Here is an 8228-nt window from a genome sequence, read left to right as displayed (position 1 = left end):
TTCAGCACTAAAAAAACGAAACTTCATTAACAGCTAAACTAAACGTTTCCAATGTAAATTTCCACCTTTATATAGTGTAAAAAGACATCCTGAAGCCCGGGCAGCCATTAATTTGATTGTCCAATATTTCCCTTATGAGATAATGCCTCTCATAGCAAATGTGTACAGCGCGAGCTGAAAATGCATTTACAGCACTAAAAAACCAAACTTTTATAACAGCTAAACCAAACGTTTCCAATGTAAATTTCCACCTTTATATAGTGTAAAAATACATCCTGAAGCCTGGGCAGTCATTAATTTGATTGTCCAATATTTCCCTTATGAGATAATGCCTCTCATAGCAAATGTGTACAGCGCGAGCTGAAAATGCATTTACAGCACTAAAAAACCAAACTTTTATAACAGCTAAACCAAACGTTTCCAATGTAAATTTCCACCTTTATATAGTGTAGAAAGGCATCCTGAAGCCTGGAAAGTCATTAATTTGATTGTCCAGTATTTCCTTCATGAGATATTGCAACACTTAGAAAAAGTGTACAGCGCCAGCAGACAATGAATTTTCAGCACTAAAAAAACGAAACTTCATTAACAGCTAAACTAAATGTTTCCAATGTAAATTTCCACCTTTATATAGTGTAAAAAGACATCCTGAAGCCTGGGCAGTCATTAATTTGATTGTCCAATATTTCCCTTATGAGATAATGCCTCTCATAGAAAATGTGTACAGCGCGAGCTGAAAATGCATTTACAGCACTAAAAAACCAAACTTTTATAACAGCTAAACCAAACGTTTCCAATGTAAATTTCCACCTTTATATAGTGTAAAAAGGCATCCTGAAAGCCTGGAAAGTCTTTAATTTGATTGTCCAGTATTTCCTTCATGAGATAATGCCTCACATAGCAAATGTGTACAGTGCGAGCTGAAAATGCATTTTCAGCACTAAAAAAATCAAACTTTTATAACAGCTAAACCAAACGTTTCCAATGTAAATTTCCACCTTTATATAGTGTAGAAAGGCATCCTGAAGCCTGGAAAGTCATTAATTTGATTGTCCAGTATTTCCTTCATGAGATATTGCAACACTTAGAAAAGGTGTACAGCGCCAGCAGACAATGAATTTTCAGCACTAAAAAAACGAAACTTCATTAACAGCTAAACCAAACGTTTCCAATGTAAATTTCCACATTTATAGAGTGTAAAAATGCATCCTGAAGCCTGGGAAGTCATTAATTTGATTGTCCAGTATTTCCCTTATGAGATAATGCCTCACATAGCAAATGTGTACAGTGCGAGCTGAAAATGCATTTTCAGCACTAAAAAACCAAACTTTTATAACAGCTAAACCAAACGTTTCCAATGTAAATTTCCACCTTTATATAGTGTAAAAAGACATCCTGAAGCCTGGGCAGTCATTAATTTGATTGTCCAATATTTCCCTTATGAGATAATGCCTCTCATAGCAAATGTGTACAGCGCGAGCTGAAAATGCATTTACAGCACTAAAAAACCAAACTTTTATAACAGCTAAACCAAACGTTTCCAATGTAAATTTCCACCTTTATATAGTGTAGAAAGGCATCCTGAAGCCTGGAAAGTCATTAATTTGATTGTCCAGTATTTCCTTCATGAGATATTGCAACACTTAGAAAAAGTGTACAGCGCCAGCAGACAATGAATTTTCAGCACTAAAAAAAACAAACTTTTATAACAGCTAAACCAAACGTTTCCAATGTAAATTTCCACTTTATATAGTGTAAAAAGACATCCTGAAGCCTGGGCAGTCATTAATTTGATTGTCCAGTATTTCCCTTATGAGATAATGCCTCACATAGCAAATGTGTACAGCGCGAGCTGAAAATGCATTTACAGCACTAAAAAAACAAACTTTTATAACAGCTAAACCAAACGTTTCCAATGTAAATTTCCACCTTTATATAGTGTAGAAAGGCATCCTGAAGCCTGGAAAGTCATTAATTTGATTGTCCAGTATTTCCTACATGAGATATTGCAAAACTTAGAAAAAGTGTACAGCGCCAGCAGACAATGAATTTTCAGCACTAAAAAAACGAAACTTCATTAACAGCTAAACCAAACGTTTCCAATGTAAATTTCCACATTTATAGAGTGTAAAAAGGCATCCTGAAGCCTGGGAAGTCATTAATTTGATTGTCCAGTATTTCCCTTATGAGATAATGCCTCACATAGCAAATGTGTACAGTGCGAGCTGAAAATGCATTTTCAGCACTAAAAAAACAAACTTTTATAACAGCTAAACTAAACGTTTCCAATGTAAATTTCCACCTTTATATAGTGTAAAAAGACATCCTGAAGCCTGGGCAGTCATTAATTTGATTGTCCAATATTTCCCTTATGAGATAATGCCTCTCATAGCAAATGTGTACAGCGCGAGCTGAAAATGCATTTACAGCACTAAAAAAACAAACTTTTATAACAGCTAAACTAAACGTTTCCAATGTAAATTTCCACCTTTATATAGTGTAAAAAGACATCCTGAAGCCTGGGCAGTCATTAATTTGATTGTCCAATATTTCCCTTATGAGATAATGCCTCTCATAGCAAATGTGTACAGCGCGAGCTGAAAATGCATTTACAGCACTAAAAAACCAAACTTTTATAACAGCTAAACCAAACGTTTCAATTGTAAATTTCCACCTTTATATAGTGTAGAAAGGCATCCTGATGCCTGGAAAGTCATTAATTTGATTGTCCAGTATTTCCTTCATGAGATATTGCAACACTTAGAAAAAGTGTACAGCGCCAGCAGACAATGAATTTTCAGCACTAAAAAAACGAAACTTCATTAACAGCTAAACCAAACGTTTCCAATGTAAATTTCCACATTTATAGAGTGTAAAAAGGCATCCTGAAGCCTGGGCAGTCATTAATTTGATTGTCCAGTATTTCCCTTATGAGATAATGCCTCACATAGCAAATGTGTACAGTGCGAGCTGAAAATGCATTTTCAGCACTAAAAAACCAAACTTTTATAACAGCTAAACCAAACGTTTCCAATGTAAATTTCCACCTTTATATAGTGTAAAAAGACATCCTGAAGCCTGGGCAGTCATTAATTTGATTGTCCAGTATTTCCCTTATGAGATAATGCCTCACATAGCAAATGTGTACAGCGCCAGCAGACAATGAATTTTCAGCACTAAAAAAACGAAACTTCATTAACAGCTAAACTAAACGTTTCCAATGTAAATTTCCACCCTTATATAGTGTAAAAAGACATCCTGAAGCCTGGGCAGTCATTAATTTGATTGTCCAATATTTCCCTTATGAGATAATGCCTCTCATAGCAAATGTGTACAGTGCGAGCTGAAAATGCATTTACAGCACTAAAAAAACAAACTTTTATAACAGCTAAACCAAACGTTTCCAATGTAAATTTCCACCTTTATATAGTGTAAAAAGACATCCTGAAGCCTGGGCAGTCATTAATTTGATTGTCCAATATTTCCCTTATGAGATAATGCCTCTCATAGCAAATGTGTACAGCGCGAGCTGAAAATGCATTTACAGCACTAAAAAAACAAACTTTTATAACAGCTAAACTAAACGTTTCCAATGTAAATTTCCACCTTTATATAGTGTAAAAAGACATCCTGAAGCCTGGGCAGTCATTAATTTGATTGTCCAATATTTCCCTTATGAGATAATGCCTCTCATAGCAAATGTGTACAGCGCGAGCTGAAAATGCATTTACAGCACTAAAAAACCAAACTTTTATAACAGCTAAACCAAACGTTTCAATTGTAAATTTCCACCTTTATATAGTGTAGAAAGGCATCCTGATGCCTGGAAAGTCATTAATTTGATTGTCCAGTATTTCCTTCATGAGATATTGCAACACTTAGAAAAAGTGTACAGCGCCAGCAGACAATGAATTTTCAGCACTAAAAAAACGAAACTTCATTAACAGCTAAACCAAACGTTTCCAATGTAAATTTCCACATTTATAGAGTGTAAAAAGGCATCCTGAAGCCTGGGCAGTCATTAATTTGATTGTCCAGTATTTCCCTTATGAGATAATGCCTCACATAGCAAATGTGTACAGTGCGAGCTGAAAATGCATTTTCAGCACTAAAAAACCAAACTTTTATAACAGCTAAACCAAACGTTTCCAATGTAAATTTCCACCTTTATATAGTGTAAAAAGACATCCTGAAGCCTGGGCAGTCATTAATTTGATTGTCCAGTATTTCCCTTATGAGATAATGCCTCACATAGCAAATGTGTACAGCGCCAGCAGACAATGAATTTTCAGCACTAAAAAAACGAAACTTCATTAACAGCTAAACTAAACGTTTCCAATGTAAATTTCCACCCTTATATAGTGTAAAAAGACATCCTGAAGCCTGGGCAGTCATTAATTTGATTGTCCAATATTTCCCTTATGAGATAATGCCTCTCATAGCAAATGTGTACAGTGCGAGCTGAAAATGCATTTACAGCACTAAAAAAACAAACTTTTATAACAGCTAAACCAAACGTTTCCAATGTAAATTTCCACCTTTATATAGTGTAAAAAGACATCCTGAAGCCTGGGCAGTCATTAATTTGATTGTCCAATATTTCCCTTATGAGATAATGCCTCTCATAGCAAATGTGTACAGCGCGAGCTGAAAATGCATTTACAGCACTAAAAAACCAAACTTTTATAACAGCTAAACCAAACGTTTCCAATGTAAATTTCCACCTTTATATAGTGTAGAAAGGCATCCTGAAGCCTGGAAAGTCATTAATTTGATTGTCCAGTATTTCCTTCATGAGATATTGCAACACTTAGAAAAAGTGTACAGCGCCAGCAGACAATGAATTTTCAGCACTAAAAAAACGAAACTTCATTAACAGCTAAACCAAACGTTTCCAATGTAAATTTCCACATTTATAGAGTGTAAAAAGGCATCCTGAAGCCTGGGAAGTCATTAATTTGATTGTCCAGTATTTCCCTTATGAGATAATGCCTCACATAGCAAATGTGTACAGTGCGAGCTGAAAATGCATTTACAGCACTAAAAAAACAAACTTTTATAACAGCTAAACCAAACGTTTCCAATGTAAATTTCCACCTTTATATAGTGTAGAAAGGCATCCTGAAGCCTGGAAAGTCATTAATTTGATTGTCCAGTATTTCCTTCATGAGATATTGCAACACTTAGAAAAAGTGTACAGCGCCAGCAGACAATGAATTTTCAGCACTAAATAAACGAAACTTCATTAACAGCTAAAGTAAACGTTTCCAATGTAAATTTCCACCTTTATATAGTGTAAAAAGACATCCTGAAGCCTGGGCAGTCATTAATTTGATTGTCCAATATTTCCCTTATGAGATAATGCCTCTCATAGCAAATGTGTACAGTGCGAGCTGAAAATGCATTTACAGCACTAAAAAAACAAACTTTTATAACAGCTAAACCAAACGTTTCCAATGTAAATTTCCACCTTTATATAGTGTAAAAAGACATCCTGAAGCCTGGGCAGTCATTAATTTGATTGTCCAATATTTCCCTTATGAGATAATGCCTCTCATAGCAAATGTGTACAGCGCGAGCTGAAAATGCATTTACAGCACTAAAAAACCAAACTTTTATAACAGCTAAACCAAACGTTTCCAATGTAAATTTCCACCTTTATATAGTGTAGAAAGGCATCCTGAAGCCTGGAAAGTCATTAATTTGATTGTCCAGTATTTCCTTCATGAGATATTGCAACACTTAGAAAAAGTGTACAGCGCCAGCAGACAATGAATTTTCAGCACTAAAAAAAACGAAACTTCATTAACAGCTAAACCAAACGTTTCCAATGTAAATTTCCACATTTATAGAGTGTAAAAAGGCATCCTGAAGCCTGGGAAGTCATTAATTTGATTGTCCAGTATTTCCCTTATGAGATAATGCCTCTCATTGCAAATGTGTACAGCGCGAGCTGAAAATGCATTTTCAGCACTAAAAAACCAAACTTTTATAACAGCTAAACCAAACGTTTCCAATGTAAATTTCCTCCTTTATATAGTGTAAAAAGACATCCTGAAGCCTGGGCAGTCATTAATTTGATTGTCCAATATTTCCCTTATGAGATAATGCCTCTCATAGCAAATGTGTACAGCGCGAGCTGAAAATGCATTTACAGCACTAAAAAACCAAACTTTTATAACAGCTAAACCAAACGTTTCCAATGTAAATTTCCACCTTTATATAGTGTAGAAAGGCATCCTGAAGCCTGGAAAGTCATTAATTTGATTGTCCAGTATTTCCTTCATGAGATATTGCAACACTTAGAAAAAGTGTACAGCGCCAGCAGACAATGAATTTTCAGCACTAAAAAAACGAAACTTCATTAACAGCTAAACTAAATGTTTCCAATGTAAATTTCCACCTTTATATAGTGTAAAAAGACATCCTGAAGCCTGGGCAGTCATTAATTTGATTGTCCAATATTTCCCTTATGAGATAATGCCTCTCATAGCAAATGTGTACAGCGCGAGCTGAAAATGCATTTACAGCACTAAAAAACCAAACTTTTATAACAGCTAAACCAAACGTTTCCAATGTAAATTTCCACCTTTATATAGTGTAAAAAGGCATCCTGAAACCTGGAAAGTCTTTAATTTGATTGTCCAGTATTTCCTTCATGAGATATTGCAACACTTAGAAAAAGTGTACAGCGCCAGCAGACAATGAATTTTCAGCACTAAAAAACCGAAACTTCATTAACAGCTAAACTAAACGTTTCCAATGTAAATTTCCACCTTTATATAGTGTAAAAAGACATCCTGAAGCCTGGGCAGCCATTAATTTGATTGTCCAATATTTCCCTTATGAGATAATGCCTCTCATAGCAAATGTGTACAGCGCGAGCTGAAAATGCATTTACAGCACTAAAAAACCAAACTTTTATAACAGCTAAACCAAACGTTTCCAATGTAAATTTCCACCTTTATAGAGTGTAAAAAGACATCCTGAAGCCTGGGCAGTCATTAATTTGATTGTCCAATATTTCCCTTATGAGATAATGCCTCTCATAGCAAATGTGTACAGCGCGAGCTGAAAATGCATTTACAGCACTAAAAAACCGAACTTTTATAACAGCTAAACCAAACGTTTCCAATGTAAATTTCTACCTTTATATAGTGTAGAAAGGCATCCTGAAGCCTGGAAAGTCATTAATTTGATTGTCCAGTATTTCCTTCATGAGATATTGCAACATTTAGAAAAAGTGTACAGCGCCAGCAGACAATGAATTTTCAGCACTAAAAAAACGAAACTTCATTAACAGCTAAACTAAACGTTTCCAATGTAAATTTCCACCTTTATATATTGTAAAAAGACATTCTGAAGCCTGGGCAGTCATTAATTTGATTGTCCAATATTTCCCTTATGAGATAATGCCTCTCATAGCAAATGTGTACAGCGCGAGCTGAAAATGCATTTACAGCACTAAAAAACCAAACTTTTATAACAGCTAAACCAAACGTTTCCAATGTAAATTTCCACCTTTATATAGTGTAGAAAGGCATCCTGAAGCCTGGAAAGTCATTAATTTGATTGTCCAGTATTTCCTTCATGAGATATTGCAACACTTAGAAAAAGTGTACAGCGCCAGCAGACAATGAATTTTCAGCACTAAAAAAACGAAACTTCATTAACAGCTAAACCAAACGTTTCCAATGTAAATTTCCACATTTATAGAGTGTAAAAAGGCATCCTGAAGCCTGAGAAGTCATTAATTTGATTGTCCAGTATTTCCCTTATGAGATAATGCCTCACATAGCAAATGTGTACAGTGCGAGCTGAAAATGCATTTTCAGCACTAAAAAAACAAACTTTTATAACAGCTAAACTAAACGTTTCCAATGTAAATTTCCACCTTTATATAGTGTAAAAAGACATCCTGAAGCCTGGGCAGTCATTAATTTGATTGTCCAATATTTCCCTTATGAGATAATGCCTCTCATAGCAAATGTGTAAGGCGCGAGCTGAAAATGCATTTACAGCACTAAAAACCCAAACTTTTATAACAGCTAAACCAAACGTTTCCAATGTAAATTTCCACCTTTATATAGTGTAGAAAGGCATCCTGAAGCCTGGAAAGTCATTAATTTGATTGTCCAGTATTTCCTTCATGAGATATTGCAACACTTAGAAAAAGTGTACAGCGCGAGCTGAAAATGCATTTACAGCACTAAAAAACCAAACTTTTA

The sequence above is a fragment of the Idiotropiscis lumnitzeri genome, chromosome 8 (assembly GCF_059441095.1).
Source record: "Idiotropiscis lumnitzeri isolate Australia: NSW breed Sydney's pygmy pipehorse chromosome 8, RoL_Ilum_1.0, whole genome shotgun sequence".
Lineage (NCBI taxonomy): Eukaryota > Metazoa > Chordata > Actinopteri > Syngnathiformes > Syngnathidae > Idiotropiscis > Idiotropiscis lumnitzeri.
Note: the sequence above shows the minus strand (reverse complement) of the source record.